The sequence below is a fragment of the Suricata suricatta genome, chromosome 17 (assembly GCF_006229205.1).
Source record: "Suricata suricatta isolate VVHF042 chromosome 17, meerkat_22Aug2017_6uvM2_HiC, whole genome shotgun sequence".
In the NCBI taxonomy this organism is placed as follows: Eukaryota; Metazoa; Chordata; class Mammalia; order Carnivora; family Herpestidae; genus Suricata; species Suricata suricatta.
Genome location: NC_043716.1, coordinates 13,441,424 through 13,456,701, shown reverse-complemented (window position 1 = coordinate 13,456,701; position 15,278 = coordinate 13,441,424). Strand labels below are relative to the sequence as shown.

Here is a 15,278-nt window from a genome sequence, read left to right as displayed (position 1 = left end):
GCTTGCAAATAACTTATTTTCACTGCATGACTTAATTTTACATAGGAAAATGGGCATATGATAAGCACTTAGCCAGCAGTATTTTTTTTCTTTCACAAATTCTTTAGCCCGTAGGGCTAAAAGATAAATCTGGCTCCCAACACCAGCACTGTCTCCCCCTCACTTTCTCAGCCTGGCTAACTTCTCTCTTTCTGGCTGCAGGTCAGCAAAAGGAGCCACCTTCGTGGTGGCCAGAGCCATTCTTTGGCAGAAGCGACATATATGCTCTTAAACTGTTGTCTGTACCTCCTGCTTGTCAGTGGCCCACCCTGATAGCAACCTCACCAAGACTGAAAGGAACTGGTGACAAACAGAAGGCAGCAGTCCAAAACCTGCAGCCTCAGAGGAGGAGACACCCAGTACATACACAAGATGAAACTGGGCGCCTAGTCACTTGCTCTGGCAGCAATTAATCTGTTAATTCCCTCTGTAATACATGAGAACTCTCCGAATCTCCAAGTGTTAAAAGGATAATTAGCCACATGTTTGATCTCTGTGCCTGCATTTTAACCTAGTAGCCAGAGGAAAGCCCTCTTGACTTTCTCCGCATTGACACTAGTCTTGTCAATGGGGCCTAATTGAAGTCTTTACTCCAGGAGATGCTACACAACCACAGTTATTCCAAACCGCCCTGGCCACAGGAGCAAACATGACTGGAGTTTACAAAGCCAGCCCCAAACCACTTTAGAGAACCCTGGGAGTAAGAAAGAACAGGCTGCTGCTCAGAAGGCCCCAACATATGAATAGCATCAGTGCAACAAAGTATTCATCTATTGTGGCTTTCCTGCCCTCCCTCCAGATGCCCTCTGGTCCCAAATGTTACCCTCTTACCTTCCTAACCCAACTGTGGCAGACATTAAGGAAGTGGTAAGAGTCCATATGATTAGAATAGGTCACCACTCTCATTCTTCTGGTAAGACCCCAAACCTCTGCTAGAGAGACCAAGATGCAAGCATGCAATAACCAAGGGGAGAGAGTGTAGAAATCAGGGAAGGGGAAGATGTGTAAGGCATCCTAAAAAAACGTTGCCAACTTCTCCCCTCTACCCTTACGTAGGGGCAGCAGCACTGTCTGTACCACCCCAGCTGAGTCCAAGCATTTGCCAAGCACTGCCAGCAGCCTGCCTCTAATTAACAACAAGCCTGGCCCAGATTGGAGGAGTAAGTACAGAACAGAGGAAGCCAGAATAGCATAAGGGAAGGCCACATCTTGGTAGTTGACATTAGTGTCCCCCTTATCAACTGGGCATCTTAAGCTAAAGTTACCTGCACACAGAAAATCCTTAAAAGGCATGAAAGGGGGTGTCTTAGCTCAAAGAGATCAGCATTTTGAGAAGCCCAAGACTATAGTAAGAGAGTCTCATTAGCCTGGATAAGGTTAAGATGGGCAAAGGGAGATTACTTTCACCAAGCCCATTTCTATTTTTATGACAAATGGCAATCTCAGGGGTGCCTAGGTGGCTCTGTCGGTTAAACATCTGGCTTTGGCTCAGGTCATGATTTCACAGTTCATGGGTTCGAGCCCCACGTCAGGCTCTGTGCTGACAGCTAGCTCAGAGCCGGAGTCTGCTTCAGATTCTGTGTCTCCCCCTCTCTCTGACCCTCCCCTGCTCCCGCTGCTTCTCTCTGTCTCTCAAAAATAAATAAAAAACAACAAAAACAAACAAACAAACAAAAAACCAAATGGCAATCTCAGGCTTTGCTATTTCTCAGAGTGCAAAGTTGAGACTAAGGCTCAAAGGGAGAGAATGAACTCCTGAATTAGAACAATCACACCTGTGGTCCCTGGGGAGTCCAGGTCAGCTCCTTTTTTAAGCCTCCTGCAATAAGGTCTGGGCACCAGGCAGGGTAGCAACAACTGGAGCCTCTTTGCTGCAAGTGCAGAAGGGCTCAACTACCTCTCAGAGCAGCAGCTGAAAAGGCAGCTTCATAAACACTCTGTTCTTAGCCATGGTTATGGCACCTTAAACCTTCGCCTCTTCCCACCTCTCCATATAAGGCCTGTCAGACTTCCTGCAGTGGTCTGAAGGAGGTACAAACCAAAGCCGTACTGCTCTGATCAAGCAGGTGGTGACAGCACAGCTATATAAGGTTCAGAATGCCTAGGTCTCCGTCAGTCTTCTGACCATGTCACAGAGAGCAGTTTTTGGAAGGCCTGCCCTCCTCTGTGGCTCTGTGGTACCACAAGCACACACTGAGCATCTACAGTGAGCTTTACCCTGTGCTGGGTATTGTGGAGAACACAGCTACCAATAAAACAGAATCCCTGCAACCTTAGGATCTTTCAGGTGGGTGAAAAAATTGCTATTTACCTAAGTAACCATGGCAATGCAGACCCAGTGCCTCCAGTGAGAAATATATTAAGTGTTACGGCATCTTCAAAGATACTCTTTGCCTTACTCAGGCTTTGCAGGCTAGAAGCCCTAAGATGCCACTCCTTGAGAAGTACTCATTTTCATACGACTGAGTCAGAAAACAGCAGCCAGATTCCCAGTGCCCACCGATCCGGGGCTAGGGTGAGGGAACTGGCCTGAGGCTGACAGATGCCCATATATATCCCCAGAGCTGGGCTGGGCTAGACCGACAAATGATGTGGGTGGGGAAGGAAAAAGCATTGTTTGCCTTGGTATTTGCCTGGGTTCCTCTGGCTCGGTGTCAGGTAGCAGGAGCCTGACATGAGCTGAGGAACTCATTAACACTGTGAAACAGCCTTTCCCCTTCTTTCCAAAAGCAGGCTTGCTCAAGGGTTTAGGGGGATGGTTTTGGCTAAGCAAGTCAGACAGAAATATTTCTTACCAAGAAAGTCACCTGAGGTCTGAACTTGATTCTGCCCCTTCCCACATGCTCTCGGATGGGCAGGTGACCACAGCTGCCACTATTCCTGTGCCCAAATACCTGCTCAGGCAGAAGTATTCTTCTTACTCCTGTGTAACTGGGAGACTTTCTCATTTTGCTCAGAACATATTCATGGAAAACATAAACCAACTGTCGTCAAAGTTGTATGAAATCAGGAAATGGATCGGCCGGGAGAAGGCTGCCATGTGGCCGGATGTTATGTATTTCTAATTAGTGCTATACATCTTTCAACAGCAAGTGTCCTTCTGCTGGGAAACACAACACGCTGCCCTTGTTATTGTAACTGTCAGAGAAGTGCTTAAACAGATAATCTCCAGGAAAAGTGATAAACACGTCCCCTCTCCCACCAGTGTGTGTGCGCGACGGTGCTGCCAAAGCAAAGCTGTGCTTGACGGCTCCAGGATGGCAGAGCATCCTCCTGCAGGAAATGGGAATGAGGCAGGAGGAGGGAGAGAGGGGAGGGGAGTGGGGGAGAGGCAGGCCCACCTGCCTGGACCCTCTATGCCCAGTCAAGGGACAGTGGTTCAGAACCATTGCTTCTGTTCAACTCCTAGGTCAGGGAGAGAGCTGGAGGAAACTAGTACTGGGAAGGATGGGGTTTGGCTAGTCACAGAAAAATCTGGCAACACTGAGACAAGCAGAGTTTCCCTGATGCACACAGCCAGTTTCCTGGCAAGAGGATGAGAAGAGCGCTGATGGGGAGGCATAGGACAGATGACACAGAAGTCTGGTACCCTGACAGCAGCGGACAGATTCAGCAGGCACTGAGGTCCACTAGCAGTTCCAGGAGGGAGAACCACTGTTTGCTCGGCTGCTTCACTAACAGCTGGAGAAAAATGCAGGCAAGACCACTTATTCACTGACTCCCTCCCCACTGGCTCCTCCCAAAGACAGGAAATGAATGGTCAGTCACCTCCAAACTAACACCACCTGGAGGTGATTTGCTGGCTCTTATCTTTCAGACATAAGGCTGCTTTTCTCATGAGTCAGTCACCAGTCAGACACAGGGCTGGCACAGTTCCTGAGCAGCCCACCAAAACCTCCTAGTGCACAGGAAGTGGGCAGTGAGAGCATCTTTCGACTGCTGCTGTTTGGCCTGCAGAGTTCCCTGTGGCAGTTGCGGACTGGGGGGTTACGGTGGGGGATGGAAGAGTTAGCCACTGTAGAGAAACCAGATAAAATCTCAGAGCAAAAGCAGAGATGTCCATGCCATCAGGCCATCACTTTATTCCCTGGGAAGTGAAATAAACGTATCAGAAAAGCCAGGCACCAATACACCCAAGCAAATTATCCAAGCATAATGGCAGAACACAGTTAGGCTGACTGACGGCCGGCCATGAATGACATATCCCCCAGGAGGGTAGAGCTGCAAAAAGACAGAGGAACATGGGAGCCAGTGTTTCCTCCCTAAGAGCCCCTTGTATCATGGCCACTACTCTTTTTGGATTTTCTAGGATTGTAAAACTCTGACTTCTTTCAGTGGGTACATATGAGGGCAAAGGAAATCCAAACGTCCCAACAAAGTGACCTCTCCCACTGGTTCGAAAGTTATTTATTCATTCCAATGGTAGAAGATATAAAGGAAAAGAGGATTCATCCATAAGAAGATGATAATCTAAAGAGGAAGACAGGAAGGATACACAGACCCAAATAACTGTAATTCAAGGAAGACGGAAGTACGATGCTTTCTTTCACCAGAGGGAAAGAAAATCATTTCCAGCTAGGATACATCAGAGAAGGTTTCATGGAAGAGAACACTTCCGAGCAAGGCTGCAAAACATGAACAAGATGGAACTGGCGGAATAAAGGAGAGACAGAGTGGTGCTAAGGAGGCGTGCAGACAGGAGCACCTCAGGCACACTCCCACGCAGCAAGCAGTGCACTATGGTGCCACACTTTGTGACGGGGACCACAAAGCACAGGGCCTGAGATGCCACAGCAAGGAACATAGATCTGATATGGCAGGCAGTGAGGAGAGCACTCGCTCAAGGCTTCTGAATGAAGCACAGGTGAGTGTTTCATTAAGGGCAATAGAGTTAAAACATTTAGGACAGATTAGGGTAGCTAGAAAAATAGAACAGGAAGGGAGACTGCCTGGGAAGCCAAAAGGGCATGAACTTGTTTGAACTGAGAGAAATTCCATGTAGTGCACTTCATAAACTTTTTAATGCCAAGTAAACGTAACATCTTTCTTATAGGAGCTAGAAGAGGGAATGGACAGGAGTGCACAGATGTGAGAAATGCTGCAGAAAGAAAATCAAAAAGGTGGAGATGACGTGTGGGAGGGAAGGGATTCACTGAACAGGCCAAGGACTCTCACTAATAATCTCAGCAGGTTCCAGAGGATCCTGAGGCCTCAGAAAGGGTAACATCTACCAAAAGAGAACCCAGGAAAGGGGCAGAAGTTTGGTATTGCAGAACACCTGGAGGGAGTGAGGTAAGCATCAAGGAGTCCCCAAGCTCCTGCCCACTTGGCTCCCTGCCAGTTCCGTCTTTCCAGAACAAAGACACTTCAGGGGGTCAGAAATACTTGAGGAAGACCTTGCAAAAGGAGGCCTGGGAAGCCTGAACTGGCTCTCCCTGTGGAAGCCATTAGATATTCAGCACTTCATTTGTTTCCAATTCTTGTATGAGTGCAGCTCCAGGCTGTGGGGTGAGAGGCTCCTCTCTGACGTAATCAGGAAGCAGCTGCAAAATTAAGGAATCCCTCATGACATCATAAAAAGGGTCGATGGTTTACTGGGGGAAAGTATAAAAATTAATTACATATTCCCACATGAATCCCTTCCCCTAAATCTGTATACACCCCCTCCTACCCCCACACTCTCTCATCGACAACATCCCAAAGCTACCTCACTGAACAGGGTAGGAAAGAGCAAACAAAACCCAGGAAGAAACAGTTTTCTGATGCATCCACTGTCTGCCCCATACATTTTGAACTCACAAGTGATACCTTGTCCTGGAATTTTTATATACACAGCATGCTTCCTCAAGAAAATTATAAGCCCCTTGAGGGCAAGAGCTATGTCAAGACTTCACATCCTTGAAAATTAGCACCATGAAGGGGTCTAAGACATGTATGCTGTTCACAACAGCAGGTACACTTTGCCTCTCATTTGTGAATGATTCCACTGTAGCCTAAATAATCACTAGGATATATTGAAACCTGTGTTTGGTGTGCACGTGTGCACGCGCATGCACGCACACATACACAATCTCAGAGCTTTACAAAAGATTTGCACAGGAGGTATTATTTTCCTTCTGATAGTTGAAGAAACAGAGTTGGAGAAGTTAAATGACTTGCTCAAAGTCACAAAAAACCAGGAAGTGTCCGGAGTGGGACTTGAGTTGGAGTCTGTCTGCTCTTGTAGCCATACTGTTTCCATACCTGGTTTTCACACGCCTGTGATTCAAGCTGCAAGCCACAGCTCTTCCTCTCCCCTTCCTATGAATGTGAAAACCTCAGAGTGCTCCATAAGTCCTGCACAAAAAGCTCTGAGATAACAACTATGTGGAGTGAAGTAAAATACACTATCCCATTTATAACACCAAAAGAAACAAAATATTAAATATAAAATAGTAGATATTTTAAATATTAAACTTAACAAAATACATACAGGACCTCTTTTGCTGAAAACTACAAAATACTGATGAAAGAATCAGAGAAGATCTAAATAACTAGAGCGATTTACCATGTTCATAAATTCGAAGACTCGACATTGCAGAGACGTCAAATCTCCCCACGAAGATCTATTGGTTTAACGCAATTACTATAAAATCTCAGCAAAGTTTCTTGTAGACTAAGACAAGCTTATTCTAAAATTTATATGGAAAAGCAAAGGACTTAGGATAGATAAAAGCATCTTGAAAAAGAACAAAATGGGATGAATCATTTTTCCCAATGTAAAGTCAAAGATGGCTAGCCTTTGCAACAAATGGTGCTAGACCAGTTAGACATCCAAGGCCAAAAACTGAACCCTGACCTAAGTCCAGTACCTAATATAAAAAAATAAGTGGAAATGGATCAAAGACTTAGACTTAAACATAAAAGCATAAAACATGTAGAAAAAAATTGAAGAAAATCTTCAGGACCTAGGACTAAGTGAAAAATTCTTGGACTTAATGCCAAAAGCACAACCTATAAAAAGAACATTGATATAATGAACCTCATAAAAAATAAAAACTTTTGTTCTGCAAAAAACTGTTAGGATGAAAAGGCTAATTACAGACTGAGAAAATATATTTGCAAGCTACGTATCATACAAAGGGCTGGTATCTAGACTATATAAAGAACTCTCAAAACTCAACAGTAAGAAAACAAACAATCCAATTTGAAAGTGGACAAAACACATGAGCAGACATTTTACCAAAAAAGGGTATACAGATGAAATATAAGCACATGAAAAGATGTTCAATATCATTAGCAGTTAGGAAAATGAAACATAAAACTACAATGAGACATCATTAAACATCGATCAGAATGGCTACAATAAAAAATAGTAACAACACCAAAAAGCTGGTGAGGATGCGGAGGAACTGGGATCACACATTCCTAGCTGACCGGAATGTAAAACTGGTACAATTATTCTGGAAAATAGTTTGGCAGTTTCTTCTAAAACTAAAAATGTACTTATGATATGATCCAGCAATTATCTTGGGCATTTATCACAGAGAAATGAAAACTTATGTTTGCACAAAAATCTGTACACAAATGTCCACAGCAGCTTTATTCATAACAGCCTAAATCTGGAAATAACCCAAATGTCCTTCAATGGATGAAAATTAAACAAGCTGTGGAACGTCCACAGCATGGAATACTACTCAGCCATTAAAAAGAAAAGTGACGCACCTGATAACTTAGATAGACCATCAGGGAATTATGTGGAGTGAAAAAGCCAATTTCAAAAGGTTACATATGGTATGATCCCATTTATAGAACATTCTTGGAATACTATAATTACAATGATGGGAAAACAGGGGTTAAGATTTGGGGATGGAAGGGGACAGGAAATGTTTCTAAAGAAGTAGCCTGAGGAAGCTTTGCAGTAATGGAACAGTTGTTCACCTTGATTCTGTACCAGGTACATCCAGCTACTTGTGTGATAAAATTGCACAGAACTATACATACACACAAACACAAATGTAGAACTGATGAATGCGTTACTATATAAATGTAGAACTGGTGACAGGTGCCTGGGTGGCTCAGACGGTTAAGCGTCTGACTTCGGCTCAGGTCATGATCTCCTGGTTCATGGGTTCAAGCCCCGTCTTGGGCTCTGTGCTGGCAGCTAGCTTAGAGCCTGGAACCTGTCTTCAGATTCTGTATCTCCCTCTCTCTGACCCTCTCCTGCTTGCACTGTCTCTCTCTGTCCCTCAATAGAAAAAAAATTTTTTTAATTTTTAAAAAATAAATAAATGTAGAACTGGTGACATCTGAGTAGGGTCTGTGGATTGTACCAATGTCAATTTCGTGGCATTGACATTGCACTAAAGTTAAAGTTATACAAAATGCTAACATTAGGGAAGGGGGGATGAAGGGTGCACAGGACCTCTCTGCATATTTTTTTTACAACTTCCTTTGAGTCTATACTTTTTCAAAATATGCACTGTAAAACAAGTAAAACAAAACCTCAAAAGATCTAACCTGGGATTCTAGAAATGTTTCTCTTTTACAGAGAACAGGGCTGCATAGACATTTGGGGGACATTTTCCTAATTAGCTGATTACTCTGTGCAAATGCTACAGTCCCTTGTTCTCACCTAGTGCTACCTGGCCTGAGCTACTGGAGGCTACTGTGGCTCTTTATCTGGACTGAACAAGAAATTGCCAGAGGCAGCCAAAGAGAAAATAAGAAAAAAGAAAGGAAAGTTCACTGAAGACAGAACTTCTGTCTAAGGAATAACGAGTAAAGCAAGAGAACTTCATTTTCAAGCCTATGACTCATCAGATCAGTAAAATCCATGTCAAGCAGCACAAAGTGAAGGTGATGAGAAAGTGAAGAAAGATGACAAGAAGAACAAATTGCAGAAGCTAAATGAGCTGTTTAAACATGTTCTTGCTGCTTAAAAAATAAGGAAAGGTATACACCTCAAATCAATGGTATGTGCAATCCTCAAAGAAGGACAATAGGGGGAAAGTTACTTGAAACATGTTGCTTGGCACTGTTTTCTTCATAAATGAAGCTGCTTGTGCATTTTCAGTGTGCAATGCTCTGGACCATTAATCAGCTGGATACTAAGAAGTTTTCTTTTAATTGGCAGTATTAGCTTCAATAGCATGTTAAACTGTGTTAATCAATCTGTAGACAAAACCTTTTAAAAAACTTCATCAAAACAAACACAGACACCCACTTGTCTTCAAAAGATAAAAATGAAGAGAGAAGCCACAGAGAGAATCTTCTTACTGGGAGAAAATATTTGTAAAACACATACCTGACAAAAGGATTGTATCTAGAAAATATAAAGAACTCTTTAAACTTAATAATAAACAAAATATGAGCAAGAAAATCTATAGATGGCAAATAAGTGCATGCTCAACATGCATTGATGACAAAATGCTCAATGTTATTATCTTTATGGAAATCAAAACCACAATTACAACTCCATACCCACCAGGATGGCTGCATCCAAAAAGAAAATAAACAATGTTGGTGAGGCCATGGAGAAACTGGAACTCTCACGCACTGCTTTGGGAATATAAAATGATATAACCGCTTTGGAAAACAGTTGGGGAGTTTCTTAAAAAGTTAAAAGAGGGGTGCCTGCGGGCACCTAGATGGCTCAGTTGGTTAGGCATCCGCCTTCAGCTCAGGTCATGACCTCGTGGTCCGTAGGTTCTAGCCCTACATCGGGCTCTGTGCTGACAGCTCAGAGCCTGAAGCCTGCTTCTGATTCTGTGTCTCCCTCTCTCTCTGCCGCTACCTGCCTCATGCTCTTTCTCTGTCTCTCAAAAATAATTAAATATTAAAAAAAAGTTTCAAAACAGGGGCGTCCAGATGGCTTAGTTGGTTAAGCATCTGACTCTTCATTTTCGCTCAGGTCCTGATCTTGCAGTCCACACTGGAGCCTGCTTGGGATTCTCTCTCTCAATCTCTCTCTCTTTCACTCTCAAAATAAATAAACATTTTTAAAAAAGGTTTAAAAAAGTTAAAATCCCATTTACCAAATGACCTGCATATGAAATGAAAGCATATGCCCACTCAAAGATCTACACTTGAATGTCCATAGCAGTTTTATTCACAACAGCTAAAAACTGGGAAAAAAAAAAACGTCCACTGACAAGAGCACAGATAAACAAACTGTGGTATATCCATATAATCGAAGACTACTCAGCAATAAAAAGGAACAAACTATTGAATACTTCAACAACATAGATAAATGTCTAAATCATCAATGTGGAGTAAAAAAGACCGGCCAAAAGACAGAGAGGCAGAGAGCAAGAGAAAGAGAAACTACTGTTGAATTCTAGATAATGCAGACTAATCTACAGCGACAGAAAGCAGATCAGCGGTTGCCTGGGGATTGGGAGGAAAGGTCAGAGAAGAATGGATTAGAAAAGGGGCACAAGGAAACATGTGAGCGAAGGATACGCTTGCCATCTTGGCTGTGGTGATGGGCTCACGAGTGCATATTATGTCAAAATTCATCAAAGTGTACACTCTACATATGTACAGTCTAAAATACATCAATTAGGTCTCAATAAAACTGTTGAAAAGACTTTTTTTTTAAACAGAGGAAAGACATTAAAAGGCCATTGGTCTGACTCATCATTTTACGATTAGGAATTCTTAACTTAGAGGCCGATTTGAAAAGCTTGACATATATTGAGTGCCTAATACATAATTTGACACTCAGAAAAACCTTGCAAACTAGCATCAATATTCACAGTTTACAGACAAGGAAACTAAGCCTCAGAGAGGATAAATAAACTTTCTTCATCAAGGTCAAACAGCTGATAAATGGCTGAGCAGAGAATTCAGATCTTTGATCTGGATGATTCCAAAGCTCTTTATGCCTTTACAACATAACTGCTACCTTCTGAAGGTGAGAAAATGATCTCCAGAAGTATTGGGCCTTCTCCAGAAGACAGCTTGGCTTACCCTCCTCCTTTATGTGGAGCTCTAGGGCCAGGAAATGTCCTGGGGGCTCTATCAAAACATCCTGGCAAGACAGACAGCAAACCATTTCTACTCTCTACAAGGAAAAATGAAAATACTCCTAAATGAGTACTTAGCTTTTTCCAGAAAATACCCATGGATGGATGGATGGAAGGATGAAAGGAAGGGCAGGGAAAGGAAGGGAAGGGGGACAGAGAGGGAGGGAGAGAGAGAGAGAAGGAGGGAGGGAGTGTGGGCGGGCAACCAGTCAAAACACACTCTGGCCATTTCCACTCCAGTTGTGTCTCTGGATTGATATTTTTGTCAGAATTTCCTGCCTGATTCCAGGGTTATTCAAATACATGTCCCCTCTTGGGCAAGAAGAGCTGCTGTGGGCAGAATGGCATGCTGGCACCAGCCAAGTCCCTCAGGGATGGGGCCCAGCAGAAGCGGGCTTGCCATTCCAGCATCTCATCTGGAAGAGTTACAAGTAAATCTTGAAGGGCAAAGTTTCTGTTTCTACACTGCTTACCAGAGGTTTTGCAAGCCCTGCCTCTCTCACAATATTTGGGGGGAACAAAGGAGAAGTCAAAAAAAAAAAAAAAAGAAGAGTTAGCAGCTTCTTAATTACATCAGGCAAGCAAGTGTCCCTATGGAATCTTACCAGGAGAACTGGGGTGCCTTGTGTCAGAAATTATTTAGGGTTGTGGAGGAGAAGAGAAGTGAAGGAGGCTTGCTCAAAGTCCTACCCATTAGCCAACCTAGAAGGAAACTTTTGCTGCAACAGTGAGAAGGCATGAACACAGCTACATCCCTTCTGATGGAGTAGGCAGGTTTGGCAGCTGATTGAGACAGACAGCTTGAACCCTGTCTTTGTTGATATGAAGCTTCAGGAGCACTCTGAGACTGAAGTTCATGAGAGATGTCTGCAGATAACCTGATTCAGAGAAAGCACCTCTGACACACCAGGCAGAAGGTCAGAGAAGTGCTGAGCTTCTCTTTCAACAGATTAACTCCATTTCTTTTCATTATATGGCTTCCTAAAGCATTTTTTAAGGACACTCTACTTTAATCAATCTATCTATCTATCTATCTATCTATCTATCTATCTATCTATCTATCTATCTATCTATCTATAAAGAGAGAGAGCACCCGTGTGCATGTAAGCAGGGGAAGGGCAGAGAAAGGGGGGGGGGACAGAGGATCTGAAGCAAGCTCTGTGCTGACAGCAGAGAGTCTGATGTGAGGCTCAAACTCACAAACCATGAGATCATGACCTGAGCCGAAGTCATATGCTTAACCAACTGAGCCATCCACGCAACGCCCTGAAGCATTTTTAAAAGAGTATGACAGTTTGCAAACAATGCTAAAATAAGACAATTCTGAGATAGGTAGGGCATAGAGGTACCCAGGACAGGAAAGATCTCTTGGACTCTTGCTGAGAAGCTTCCAGAATGCAAAGATTAGAGCCATCAAACAAATCTTAAGAAGTCAGTACTAAAAAAGAGGGCAGTGATAAGATATAATTCTTGGGTGGATTCCTTGTGAATATCCAAATCAGCACATTCATCCTGCTCTGCTCCAGCAACTCACTCTTTTAAAAAGTTCTTCAAAGCATTATAATCCAAGATCAATGCCCCAACTAGACTGAGTAAGCAATGACTTCATCCAACCCCATCCACTGTGGATCATGTAGTTTTAAAGTAAAAAGGAGGTTAGTGGAATAATAGCTAAATAAAGCAATTATGCCCAGGAAAGGCTGCACTCAATGAAGGTGACTAGAAATCCAACGAGACATCAGCTAGACCTCTGGACACGGAGGCTCTAGGAAGGATACCCCCTTTAGTATTAGCCCTTTCAAATTTGTAATCAGTTGGCTGATTGGTTAATTTGTCAATAATACAAACTAAAACCTATATTATTTTAAACTAAATTTAAATTGTTTTGTTTATATTTATTGTTTTATAGTTCATTTCACAAAAGATTTGTGACAACTTAGGGCAAAATCACCTACCATTAAATAACATTAAAGTAGATGTAGAAAATTAGGACCAAAAAAAAAAAAAAAAAAGAAATAAACTAATATGTCAATCATGTACCATGAATGAACTTTAAATTTACCTCCGATTTTCCTGGCAGCCAAAGCAAAAATGGAAACACCAATAATTGTATAGCTGTCATTATTGAAAGGAATATATGTATCTGTTCCTCAGGAAAAACAAATATTTTCTCAGCACAGAGTCCTAAAATCATTTTTTTAAACTGAACTCTATGCAAGGGATAATGTGTGAAAACAATGAAGAACAATCTTGAAAGGTCTTTACAGCATATGGCCTTGTACTGCATATTGTTAAAAGATATCCAAGAAAAATTATCATGAAGTTATCTGTATGGGGAGACAAAATACATAAGTATCACAATCTAAGAATGTTTTTCCAAGAACATAGATATAGGAATATTTTATATACCGACAGGTATACAGCGTTTTAAGAAAATCTTTAAGTTCAAAAGAATCCATGTACGGTTTCTTGAAGCAGAGAGACCCCAGACATCCAATATGTTTGTTTGCCCAACATTAAGTCTGAGACCGTCAGAGAAACCCAAGTGCATGTGCTATATATGATGACTAAAGACTGAAGTATTCTAAAATCTTAAAAGAAAAACCCTATGAATAAGAAAGTGACATACGCTATAAAAGATTCTTGTTTTAAAGGACCAAGTGACAAACTACAATATATGTGCTATAAAAATAAGTGTACATAAAAGCATTAATATAAACAATTTTATATGTAATATAAATATATATAATTAGATATATATAGACAAAGATATATAGATATGAGAAGGAAATTGTCAAATCTGTAAAATTCAATTTATGTACATTTTGGGGATATTTTCAAAACCAAAAAGTTCAACAGCATGCTATGAAGCAAAGAGATTTAAAAGCTAAACTTAATATTTCAACATTGGTACAAAGAACAAAGCTAAATAATTCTGAGATTAGCACTCCCTACCAAACAGACAGTTTTGAAGCACCAATTCATTCATTTTCTTGGTGAGATTTCTGACATTTGGAGGGCAAAATTGACCCGCTTCTGCCTAGTTCAAAGGACCTAACATTTATCTATACAGCATTGCCTTATTTCTTAAAAAGGACCTACTAGAGATAAGAGCAGAGATAAGTGAAATAGAGAACAGAAAAACACTAGAGAAAATTGACCAAACTAAGAGTTGTTTCTTTGAAAAGATAAAATTGACACACTCTTCTTAGCTATACTAACCAAAGAAGAGAGAAAGGATCTAAATCAACAAAATTACAAATGAGACATTACAATGATAACAAAGAAATTCAAAGGATCGTAAGAGGCTATACACCAACAAATTGGACAACTTAGAAGAAATGGAAAAATTCTTGGAAGCCTACAGCTTACCAAGACTGAATCAGGAAGAAACAGAAAAGCTGAATAGACCAATTACTAGCAAGGAGACTGAATCAATAATCAAAAATCTCCCAGCAAAGAAAAGCCCAGGACCACATCACTTCACTGGTGAATTTTACCAAACATTTAAGGAAGAATTATTAATACCAATTCTTCTTCAAGCTGTTCCAAAACACCGAAGAGGAGAGAATACTTCCAAACTCATTTTATGAGGCCAGCTAATCCAGAAAAGAACACTACTGAAAAGAAAACTATAGGCCAATATCCCTAGTGAATATAGATGCAAAAGCTCTCAATAAAATACTAGCAAACTGAATTCAGCAGCACACTAAACAGATCATTCACCATGATCAAGTGGGATTTATTCTCATGATGCAAGGATGGTTCAGCATATGCAAATCAATCAATGCCATACATCACATTAATAAAATGAAAGAATCATATGATTATCAAGAGATGCAGAAAAAGCATTCAACAAAAGTCAATATCCAGTCATGATAAAAATTCTTAATAATTAGGCACAGAAGGACACATCTCAACATAGTAAAGGCCGTATATGATAAACCCACAGCTAACATCATATTCAGTGCTGAAAGGATGAAAGCTCTTCCTCTAAGGTCAAGAACAAGATTAGGGTGCCCACTCTCATCACTCCTATTCAATGTAGTGCATAAAAACAGATAAATAGGCCAATGGAACAGAATCGAGAGCCCAGAAATAAACCCGAGGATATATGGTTAACTAAAGGAATGAAACTGGACCCATATCTTACACCACTCACAAAAATTAACTCAAATGAATTAAAGAAAAAAAAGAAAGAAAGGAAAGAAAAGAAAATGGATTAAAGAC

General features: G+C 41.5%; 1 protein-coding gene across 4 annotated transcripts in view; it reads right to left on the bottom strand.

Annotated features, from left to right (window-relative positions):
* The window catches only part of SMG6 (SMG6 nonsense mediated mRNA decay factor), a 226,143-nt gene that overhangs the window by 123,768 nt on the left and 87,097 nt on the right, over positions 1 to 15,278 (bottom strand). The gene's annotated exons all lie outside the window — the stretch shown is intronic.